Below are 12,284 nucleotides of genomic sequence, written 5' to 3'. Positions count from 1 at the left end.
GTTATAACTGTCAGGCTATTCTTGCTGATGTAAGGAGAAATATCTCTCCTCCCACTTTGTTGAGCAAGCAAATTCTGTATAGCCATATTAGTCAGTAAGTATTCTTGTATGTGCCAGGACCTCCCCTTGGTTTTATGCTGACTAATGTAACCTAATCTTATATAAGACCCCTGTTCTCTGTACTCCTTAGAATGCCTCCTACCGTTGCCTGAGGGTACTGTGTGATGTAGTCTCCCTCATCTGAGGTTAATAAATGCATTGTTTTTATATTACAGCTTCTGTGCCAATCTCTTCTTTGTTGGTTTAAAAGGACCAGGTGTATCAGTGAAACCCCTGAGAAGGTTTTTATTTCTTCAACAGGTAAGGCGCATCGTGGCGTCTGCATGAATACAGATAATGGTAGGACTGGCCCAAAAGAACAAGGTACCGGCATGAGTGAAGGAACCACGGGTGAGGCACAGCGAGGAGAGGCGTCTGTGTGGATTCAGGTAAGTTAGCACTGTCCAAGGGACCACCAGTAAAATACTGGAATGGGTGAGTGGCAGGGCGGAAATCCCCGATCCACTGCGTAGGTCTGGGAATGGATACCGTTGATTAGTGAATATTCAAGTGAATATGGCAAGAGAAGCGCTGAGATCTGCACTGGGCCGCCACATTCGTGTGCGGTGTCCACTGGTGTCTCGAGTCGCTGAGGCTCCCGTATTTACGAGGCAGCATTAAGCCACGTTAAGTCGCTTAACGCTGCCTTGTGAATTAGGCGAAGCCCTTGTCACCACCATAACGTTAGAAAAGGTAACGCTGTGGTGGCAATAGCGGCTTTTAAATATGCCCCTAAGTTTCTTTGGGAAAAACGTGCGAGTTCTACACATGATGCCTTTCTGAATTCAGAATTTTGCCTACTTTTCAGAAATGTATAGCTCCCCTGGAACACCCATGTGTTTCACACTGGTTTCCAGCACAAACTGGAAATTGGTTAAGAGCACATAAAATAGGACACATTGGCTACCTCTTTGAAAAATGCTAAAACTGTGGTAAAAAAATTGTTTTTTTTATTCAGCTCTGCATGTTCCTGAAAGCTGGGAAGATGGCGACTTTACCACAGCAAACCATTTGTTGATGCCATTTTTAGGGGGGAAAAAACAGACACTTTTTCCTATTTTTCTCCCAAAACTCAAAATGTAGCTGTATTTTGCCTATTTTCTCGATCGTCTTTAGGTGAATCCAGAAACCCTGGATACCTTTAGAATCCCCAGGATGTTGGAAAAAAGGATGCACGTTTGGCATGGATACCATGTCTAGAAGAAAAGTTATGCAGCCCTAAATGCAAACTATCCCAAATAGCCAAAAAAGGGCTCAGCATTGGACGAGAATGGCCCAGCAGTTAAGGGGTTCAGTCTTCTCTACCTCCCATATGGCTTAATTTAGAGTTTGGCTGACAGGGTACTGTGTCATAAGTGCAACAGAGTACACTGTCCATCAAACCCTTGGCCTGCCTGCTCTATTCCGAGGTGGATGGGCTGTCAGTTTTCGGATGATGCTTCCCCGCCACTGCAATCTGAAAACTCACTCTGATGGTCCAACGGCGTAAGGGCCCTTAGAATAAGGGCATCAGATAGTTCCCCTCTTCAGAGCAGATGGGCTGATGCCCTTTTTTCTGACCATCACCGCTAGCATAAACCTTTTGATGATGGACAGAAAAATAAAATAATGACCCCTTCACCCGGGGAGAAAACATCTAGGGTGTGGATCCCATTAGTTTTTTGTTTTCAGAAACAAACTCACAGTCCTGTAGTGGGGGCTTATGTGAAGGCACAGAGATCACTGCAGAGTTGGCAGTGATCTCGTAATTTGGCAGGTGGCAGACCAACTAAGGTGGTGGAGGAGATAATCTCCTCCACCCTGATGGATAGTAGGCCACCAGCCAGGGTCTAAATATGGTCCCAAGTTTATCAAAATTGATCAGTTTTACTGGTTCTTTTAAAATAGATGCATCATCTCTCTCATTATTTATAGAGCTTGCTAGTAACTTTATATGTATAGTTGTACTCTATAAAATTGCTAAATAATTACATAGCGTATACCACTAACAGAAACCACTACAACAGCCTATCACTGCATTGAATTGGTATGCACGTCATGTAATTATATAGCATATCAATACCATATTTTCAGAATAACTCCTTTGACCTTTCCACTGACCCTCACCTTACTCTAACCAAAAGTCTAATTCTAACTCCAACCCTAAACCTTTCCCTGAATGCAATTTTAAATGTAGCCATAAAACTCATCCTAAAGCTAAACCAAACCCTAATCCTATTCTGACAGAGTTTCGCTATGCTACTTAACGTTCGCGAGCGGAGAAAAAACACCACTGCACTACGCGGAACAGAGATTTCTGCACTCCGCGAGCTCCGGCCTTATTAACGGAGTTGTTAGATTCCTGGAAATGGTAATCCCATTCTCACTAGTAATGAGAGTCGAAGTCTAGCACTTCACTTATCATAACCCACAGCCTAAGCCATACCTCACACATTAAAACTTGCCCAAACTATCATCAGCCTGGAACATAATATTAAACATAGGCCCTAGCCTAACCGTTCCATTCACCGCAGACCTAACCATAACACTGATCTTAACCCTAACAGTGGCAATGTAGCAATATCAATGCAGCTGTGTGAAGGTATGGCTCGAATGTGTCATACCAATATGGTGAATTCAAATATGGCCCCAAGCCCAGAGAAGCTAAACTCCTGCCATAGGATTGTTACTGGAATATATAATAAAATCATGGTCTTGAATTAGAGGTGTCCAGCCGGAGGCAGTAGCCCCTATTACTTGTCTGCCTTTTGGTACTCTTGGCAGTGGTAGGCACAGGAAGTAAGCAGAGGTGAATGAGCCCTGTTCATGTCTGTAACTCCAGTGCATGCTCTTTCCCTAACTCCTCAGCCACGATTAGGGATTAGACAGAGTGAGAACTGAAATGGTTGTGTCATCATGGATCAGGGAGCCTGTGATGTCACTTGCACAACCCAAACATTTTGGAAACTCGAAGGCTGTGATTAAAAACAGCAAAAAAATGATTCTTTATATAAACTAAAAACATGCAAAGTAAAGCAATGAGTTGAAAGTTAATAGTGTTGGTGAAAAACCAAGGATATGGGCACATTTGTTAAAAAAAATTCTTTTCAGTGTCAATTACAGTACTTTCCATGAGATGAGAAGATAGGTTCAAATTAGTGGTTCAAATTCATCAAAAACTTCCTGTAGAAATCAAAAGTATTTTTTTGGAACGCAAGCCTCACCTCACCCTCTTCTTACAGACAACAGCACAATTAATGTGTTCTTTTTTCCTAGGGCTGTAGTTTGTTGGTATAAACTATTTAATTGTCAACAAGCTACATTGGCCGGCGCTAAAATAAGCTCTTTGGAACAAATGAAAGAGAATAAAATATAAGGCAGCTAAAAGAAGACATCATAAATTTTGCATGCAGCTTGTTTTTCATAGCACAAGCCAGAAGTAATGGGCTCGGCTGTTGTTCTGCAACCGGCTTCCCCTGAAGAAAGTTCCTAAGTGCTTTTATTAGCGCCTAACAACATCTAATGACCGCCTGTCGCCGTGGCTCGCGACTCGGAACCGCTAGGAGGGAGTGAAAAGTGAATCAAACAACTGCGCGCGAGGAAACTTTAGGGAAATCAGCAAAACAAGCGGGAGCGGAGCAGCTGGAAAATCGAATATAGTTATGGAGAAATAATTTGTCAATGCCTGTATGGCAATAAAGAGCGCGAGGGTGGCAGATATTATCCATGTATTCAGAAAGTCCAACATTCAAGATATATAAAAGCAGGGCAGAAGACCTGATATAAATAGTGGGAGTGACTACTTATATACCATTCACAATCAGTCGCCCGACGTGACGTCACACAAAGTGGTGTCATGCCCTTCTATTCTAATAAACCTTACTTAAAAGGTCAAGGGCCTATTTTTACAAAACAACACATTAAATTAACAAAAGAATGGGAAACAAACTTTTATCGGTTTTATAATGCATGCATTTTTTCCCATATATCAATTTGTAGCCCATGACAGAAAGTGACTAGTTTATACACACATGTGGAACTTTGAAATTACATTTTTAAACATTCAGTGACTGTCCAAAATGTGGTGGGTGTATTTCTAAAACATTGAACTTGTAATTGTTTCTTTCTAGCATTCTTTTTTTCAGTTGCAAAGCACACGTTTTTGTTCGGAGTTTTGTATAGCGCGAACTTGACTCGAAGGTATCAGAGAGCGTTACATGAGCACCAGTTGCGTTACAGACGGACACATTCATTTTTGTTGGGCACGGGGAGATTAAGTGATTTGCCCAGAATCACAGGATGTTGAAGCGTCCTGCCGAGATTGGAACCCGGTTTCCCAACTTCAAGGCCGATCGCTGTAGCCAAAAGGCCACATCCTCTCCCCTCAAATTGCTTCAACCGTGCATGACTTTTAGCAATGTTAGGTTTACTAGTATCAAGTTCTCTGTTCCTTAAATTAGAGATTAAATCATAACCCTTCTTGGCCATGCTCACAATTAAAGGGGAAACTGTGAGTGAGGTGGAGCTTTGTAAACATCATGAGGCCAAGGTTACAGCACACAGCGTTTGAAAACGTAGGCAGTTGCAGTGCTGGGCCACAAGGTGACATCTCTCAGCATGGGTTAAGGGGAAAGGAATCTCTTTTATGCAGAGAGGGGACTCTGTCCACCTGCTTCAACCCCGACTTGTGCCCTATAAATTCGAGGAAATGTGGTTAGGGTAAATTGCACGGAAGTATAAGACCCTGATTGGCACAGACTACAGGATTCCAAAGGCAGCATCATTGGTCGGAAAAACTCTGGGGCAGATTTACTAGCACCTTGCGCCGCCGGTGCGTCACGTTGCGTGACGCACCAGCGTTGCAACCTACTGAGTGATATTTATGAGCACACATAAACCCACCCTGTGTGACTTTACCAGTGCCTGTAAATATCGCCACTTTGCACGCAACACATTGGTGTTAGGGGCGTGACATGGGTGTTGCTGTGGGTGTTCCCACGCAACACCCATGTCCACTGATGAATTTCCAGATTTACGAGCAATCGTAAATCTGGAAATTCGTCAGAATGCTATGCCACCCTATGGGTGGCGTAGTTAGGTGCAACCAGGAGAAATGTTTTCATTTCTCCTAGTTTTTTTCCTCTTTCAATGCATGCTGCATTCTCCAGCACGCATTGGAAGAGGAAATTTATTGTTTTTGTGCGGGAAGGTGCCCCTTACTGCACATAAACAATGTCCCCAAGACGCAGGCATCCTTGCACTATGGTGCAAGGGTGCCTCTGCCAGCGCATGGCAGCAGTTTGTGCGCCAGCGCAGGGGGAAGTACAGAGATGTAACATATTGTTGTAAATATGTCTCATCCCTCTGCTTCGAAACTAACCCAGCGCGGCGCTGCAAAATGACTTGCGGCACTGCGCTGCGTTAGTTTCTAATAAATCTGCCCCTATATTTGCTAGGAAATATGGCATAGAATGTTAACAAGCAAAGGCAAAGCTAATAGCTCTCACCTATGTGGGAGGGGGAAACAGCGTTTACAACGCTGTTTCCTTAACACAGTGCTATTACAACGCGCCCGTTACAACGACCGCGTTGTTAGTACGCAATACCTTTACATCGCAAGTCATTACAATGACTTGCTGTAGGGGACGCAAAGGCATTGGATATAAAATCCAACACCTTCCCTGCTGTTGCGCAAACTGTAGTAGGAATAGTAAACAATACTATTCCTAAGTCCAGCGCGCCCCCTACAGCAAGTCATTGTAATGACTTGCGATATAAAGCTATTGCGTACTAACAACGCAGTCGTTGTAACGACCGCGTTGTGATAACATGCAATGTATTCGCATGCATTGTAACATGCTATATTCTTGTGGGAGCTATTGACTTTGCCAATGTCTTTTAGCCGCTTTGTACAGGAGTGGCGTAAGGCAGAGTGGGGTGGCATAGAGTAGAGTGGCATAGTAGGATTCTCAGCAGATCATTTTAACTCTTTCTGTTTCAATTTGTAAATATAAGCAATGCAAACACATGTATTTTTTTTATAAATGCGTGTGAAGCAAAATGGGGAGTGTTAATGCTGTTTCAGTAATGTTACCACCACCCACTTTGATCACATTCCGCTGAGTGAGTGTAATCAGATTTCAACCAGCCCCTCTAGCCAACACTCTATGTGCGATGGCCATATCTGAGATGCTTCTAAATAAAGTACTACTTATCTGTGAAGTGCTCCACTGATCCTTCCAGCTAGTGCAGCTTTACACCAGAGGCCTAAAATAAAATGAACACAATTAATAAATGGTATCGATTGAGGACAAAGAAGCATGAGATGATGCACCCTCACTCCAAAGCAGTGGTGCTGGAACAAGTTTCAGAATGGGGGTTCTGCCATCAGTGTGACGTCACTGAAGTCATATGGATTATGAAAAATCCAAGCCTTTCACAAAGAACAAGTGTAACAAATGTGCCACGCACATTCAGCAGGAGAGTGGTAAGGGTGTGGCATGGAGTTGGTGGTGCAGTTTGGAGCACACTGTTGCAAATATATCTCTAAAGCATGAGGTGGTAGCACACAGTCATTTACTGATAGCACATTTCCATTGAAATGGCTAGTAAATTTATAAAGACATACACTTGTACTGTTAAAACTATACAGCATTCAAATGATAATGTGTGGAAATTAGCTTCAGCAAATTTTGGTCATTTGTGCAACACTAGATAAAGTGTCCTGATTTGTTCTGACCCGATCAAAATCTTTGTTTCCATCATACTTCATAAATAGAAAAAAAGTGTTTCACTTGAGCTTTCTTAACTGCTGGTATATTTTGATATATGTGTACAGTCCATTTATAGGTATTGTTGTTGTATGTTCGAAGAAATGGCATACTCCAGCCTTTACTTTCACACCAGCAAGATTGTCACATAATACATTTTTTAAAACCCTCTCACTTTACAGTCTGAGAAAGAAAAGTAAACACTGATCTTCATGATAAAAGACTGAGCAGCAATCTGTCAGAAGACCTTTGTCTTTGAGCACACAGCAAATGTAACAAGATAAAAACAACATTTAAAAGCAGGTTTATTCCACATTCACTTTCTAACTCCGGCGTGGTTATTTTGGAGATGCTGCAGCACCTCCTGCACCCCTACTTCCAGCATCTATGCTCCAAAGAAACCACAACAATTGATATGTCCCTACACCAGGAACTCTACATCTAAATTACTGCTGCTGAGAACGCTACAAAAGAGGATTCTGGTGCATTAAATAGGGTACGATTGAGGGTCAGTGTTAGTGTTAGCTTAAGGGTATGAGGTAGTGTGAGGGTTATGGTTGGGGCAACAATTTGGGTTAGGTTTATGATTGGTGTTAGGATAATATTAGGGTTTGTGTTAGGGTCAGAGATTAGATTAGGATAGGATTCAAATTAAGGTAACTTTAAGGGTAATGGTTAGGGTTAGGAATAGGGATATGTTACATTTAGGGTAGCATGAGTATTGGGTTGAGGTTTATAGTAAGGGGGATGACAATCTTTGGGAAAGCTTAAGGGTACATTATATGGTTAAGATAGGGATTCGATTTAGGGTAAGGGTGAATCTATTGTATTAAGGTAAGAGTATGATTAGTACATATTAAATTTAGGGTTAGATTTAGGATTGGGACTGCATCTATGATAGTGGCATTCTCTGTAGCTGTAATTTCAATATAGTGCCTTTCCTGCACCGGTACTTTGATGAAGTGCTATTTTCGATGAACAAACATACAACCATGCAAGGCAGTGCAACCGCAGAAACAATGTGTAATTTTGTATTTTGAGTTCTGTTATGCCATTAAAAAATTGCTTCTGCCAACACGGACGGAGGTTTTTCAGGAGGGTATAGAATTCTTTATGGAGACATCAGTGGCGAGTTCACATTCTGGCTGGATCTCTTTCAATGCACTGTGTGGTCTTCCGCAAGATAAGTCAGCAGGCTGGAGATCAGTTATTCAGTGGGCATAAATGTTCCACAAGTGCTCAAGTGACGAAAACAGGATAAGGCCATGGCTTTCTACTGCTTTTTTAAATTGCTAAAGTCCTGGAAAGACATGTCAGATACTCCCTACATCTAAAGCGCAGTTTACTAACTCATAAATTTCCACGCCTTTAGAATACTGAAGGGCATCAGGGTAGTTCAGCTTGCCACATCCAGAGACTGCAAAATGAAGCAGTATGGCTTGTTACGGGCTTCCCAAATTTGATGAAGTCTGTCATTCTAGCCACAATCTTCTCTGGTTACCTGATCACTGCTGCCTAAAACGTATAGCATTTTGCTGGGTTTATAAAACACTTTACCCTCCAGCTCCATCCTCTATCAAATAAGATGCCACCTTACATTTCCACCTGATCCCTTAGCTCTAGCTCAAAGTACCTGTTACTCAATCCACAATTTAGGAAAACATCTTTTGAAGATACAATGTCTTCAATTTTAGCTCCTGCACTAAAGAATTTTCTCTCTCATAAAATCAGGTTAAAGGCTAATATATTTAAACTTCGAAATCTGTAATAGACATATCTATTGTGCTGAAATATGTCTAAATATTATGCACTGAATAAATTGGCCTGGCTTTGGACACTAGCAAGCACCATGAGGCCTTTCCATGTCAAAGCACTATACAAATAACAAACATTCAAGAGACATAATAAAAAAAAAATCAGGGGCACCACACAAAGTACTAGCTGTGCACAGACAGATTAGTGCTAATGTCAGATGGCTAAACTGTCAATCTGGGGACAACGCAGCTACTCTCTTCCCACTGCACATGCATGTACCTAACAAACACACCGAAGGCAGCCTAAAGGGTGGTTAATTTAATGAAAACTTACATTTCAGTGCAAGGGAATGGGCAGTTTCGGTCGGCAGGTGTCTTCGTGCAGCACAAGTCCGCTCATCACTGGTGAATCAGGTCCACTGACACAGCATTCAGTCTCATAACAAGCACTGGCATAGCCAATAGGTCTCGCCTTTGGGACCTTATAAGTGATTAGCCAAATGTTTTGGTTTGGCCTTTGTTTTAAGCTATGTTGTAGGGCAGTGTGGCTGCTGTGCGGCTGTGTTGCTTTGTAATGTTGAGCTGGCTTTGTGTTGATGTTGTTTTAGTTTATGCTGATGTAGTGCATCACTTATGTTGAAGTTGTGCTTTGTTGGTGCTGAATTGCGGCTGTGGTATGGCTGTGCTGGTGCTGATGTGGGGCTGCACTGTTGGTGTTGTAGTGATGCTGATGTGGAGCAGTGCTGAGTGGAGCAGAGTGAAGCAGAGTGGAGTAAAGCAGAGTGGCATGGAGTAAAGCAAAGTGGTGTGCAGTAAAGCAGAGTGGCGTGGTGTAAAGCAGTATGGCGTGGAGTAAAGAAGAATGGCATTGAGCAGAGTGGAGTGGAGTAAAGCAGTGGCGTGGAGTAAAGAAGAATGGCATTGAGCAGAGTGGAGTTGAGTAAAGCGGAGTGGAGAGGAGTAGCGGAGTAAAGCAGAGTGGAGTGGAGTAAAGCCGTGGCGTGAAGTAACGCAGAGTGGAGTAAAACAGAGTGGCATGGAGTAAAACAGTGGCGTGGAGTAAAACAGAGTGGAGTAAAGCAGAGTGTAGCGGAGTAGAACAGAGAGGAGTAAAGTAGAGTGGAGTAAAGCAGAGTGGAGGGGAGTAAAGCAGAGTGGCATGGAGTAAAGCAGAGTGGTGTTGAGGCGAGTGGCATGGAGTAAAGCAGAGGGGCATGGAGTAAAACAGAATGACGTGTACTAAATCGAAGTGGAGTAAAGCAGAGTGTAGTAAAGCAGAGTGTAGGGGAGTAAAGCAGAGTTGCATAAGGCAGAGTTGCATTTAGAGGAGTGGTGTGGAGTAAAGCAGAGTTGTGTGGAGTAAAGGAGAGTGGCATTCAATGGAGTGGCGTTGAGTAAAGCAGAGTGGTGAGTAAAGCAGAGTGGCGTGGGGTAAAGCAGAGTGGCGTGGAGTGGAGTAAAGCAGCATGGAGTAGAGTAAAGCAGAGTGGCGTGGAGCGGAGTTAAGCAGAGTGGCATAGAGTAAAGCACAGTGGAGTAAAGCGATGTGGAGCAGAGTGGTGTGGAGTAAAGCTGAGTGGCATTGAATGGGGTGGAGTAAAGCAGAGTGGCTTTGAGTGGAGTAGAGCAGAGTGGAGTAAAGCAAAGTTGCATTGATTGGAGTGGCGTGGAGTAAAGCAGAGTGGCGTGGAGTAAAGCAGAGTGACATGAAGTAAAGCAAAGTGGAATAGAGTGGAGTAAAGCAGATGGTAGCATGGAGTAAAGCAGCATGGAGTAAAGCAGATTGTAAGGGAGTAAAGAAGTATGGAGTAAAGCAGAGTGTAGCGGAGTAGAGCAGAGAGGAGTAAAGTAGAGTGAAGTAAAGCAGAGTGGAGGGGAGTAAAGAAGAGTGGCATGGAGTAAAGCAGGGTGGTGTTGAGCCAAGTGGCGTGGAGTAAAGCAGAGGCGCATGGAGTAAAACAGAATGACGTGTAGTAAATCGAAGTGGAGTAAAGCAGAGTGTAGTAAAGCAGAGTGTAGGGGAGTAAAGCAGAGTTGCATAAGGCAGAGTTGCATTTAGAGGAGTGGTGTGGAGTAAAGCAGAGTTGTGTGGAGTAAAGGAGAGTGGCATTCAATGGAGTGGCGTTGAGTAAAGCAGAGTGGTGAGTAAAGCAGAGTGGCGTGGGGTAAAGCAGAGTGGCATGGAGTGGAGTAAAGCAGCAAGGAGTGGAGTGAAGCAGAGTGGCGTGGAGCGGAGTTAAGCAGAGTGGCATAGAGTAAAGCACTGTGGAGTAAAGCGGGGTGGAGCAGAGTGGTGTGGAGTAAAGCTGAGTGGTGTTGAATGGAGTGGAGTAAAGCAGAGTGGCTTTGAATGGAGTTGAGTGGAGTAAAGTAGAGTGGAGTAAAGCAAAGTTGCATTGATTGGAGTGGTGTGGAGTAAAGCAGAGTGGCGTGGAGTAAAGCAGAGTGACATGAAGTAAAGCAAAGTGGAATAGAGTGGAGTAAAGCAGATGGTAGCATGGAGTAAAGCAGCATGGCGTAAAGCAGATTGTAAGGGAGTTAAGAAGAGCTGCACTGAGTGGAGGGGAGTAAAGCAGAGTGGCATGGAGTGAAACAGAATGACATGGAGTAAAGCAGAGTGTAGTAAAGCAGAGTGTAGTGGAGTAGAGCTGATCGGAGTAAAATGGCATGGAGTAAAGCAGTCTGGAGTAAAGTAGAGTGTAGGGGAGTAAAGCAGAGTGTAGGGGAGTGAAGCAGAGGGGAGTAAAGCAGAGCTGCATTGAATGGAGTGGAGCAAAGCAGAGTAGCATGGAGTAAAGCAGAGGGTAGTGGAGGAGAGCAGAGGGAAGTAAAGCAGAGTGGCACGGAGTAAAGCAGAGTGGAGTAAAGCAGAGGGTAGTGGAGTAGAGCAGAGGGGAGTAAAGCAGAGTGGAGTAAAGCAGAGTGTGAGGGTGTAAAGCAGAGTGTAGGGGAGTAAAGCAGAGTTGCATTGAGTGGAGGGGAGTAAAGCTGAGGGGCTGGCCCTAACCAGTAGCATAACTGACACAAGGACAATGCTCTGGGTGCTGTATGTTTAACACACTGTGATTAACAAATGGCATGCACCAAGCGCTACATTTCTCACACAAGGAGACTGCTGTGGGAGCTTTATGTTTAACTCTGCATAATACGGTGAGCAGTACCAAAGCACATAAATATTGGAATTTTGTTTACAGATGCACTGAATGCGGCGTGGTTAATTAACACACGCTGTGCTGTGCACACTGCATGTTTGACACGAAGAGTGCTCTGCGCACTATATGTGTAACACTAGGTAAAAGCAAGCAGTACTAAAGCATATTAAAATAGCTGTGCTATTATACTTTATAGAACACAAAAATGTATTTAAACTCTGAGCAATGGTGGCTTCAACTAGTTACAACTAAGTATAAACAAATAAAATAAGCAGAAGGAATGCAACAATCATAAGAAGCGAGACGACGTCCTGGAATTCCAGGTTAGAACAAGCAGCTATTTAAGGAAATTACAAAGATACAAGTTTTTAATAATAAATTTCATTTAAACATTTTAATGAAATGCACAGTGCAAAGACTAAATAAACCAGCCTGGCGTGTTTTCTGGGGATGTATGTCGTTACAACGCACACTTTTACAACGCATGCACTTACAACGCATTTTTTACAACGCACAATCCATTACAACGC

At 43.2% G+C, this 12,284-nt stretch overlaps 1 long non-coding RNA gene across 1 annotated transcript in view; it reads left to right on the top strand.

Annotated features, from left to right (window-relative positions):
* The first annotated feature begins 202 nt into the window (after positions 1-202).
* Positions 203-12,284, top strand: part of LOC146857406 (uncharacterized) — a 333,949-nt gene continuing 321,867 nt past the window's right edge. Inside the window, exons 1-2 of the long non-coding RNA XR_014979576.1 lie at positions 203-245; positions 361-488. This is a non-coding gene — a long non-coding RNA (uncharacterized LOC146857406). The remainder of the gene's footprint in view (positions 246-360; positions 489-12,284) is intronic.

Source organism: Triturus cristatus, chromosome 3_2 (assembly GCF_964204655.1).
Source record: "Triturus cristatus chromosome 3_2, aTriCri1.1, whole genome shotgun sequence".
In the NCBI taxonomy this organism is placed as follows: domain Eukaryota; kingdom Metazoa; phylum Chordata; class Amphibia; order Caudata; family Salamandridae; genus Triturus; species Triturus cristatus.
Note: the sequence above shows the minus strand (reverse complement) of the source record. Positions and strands in the feature narration are given on the sequence as shown.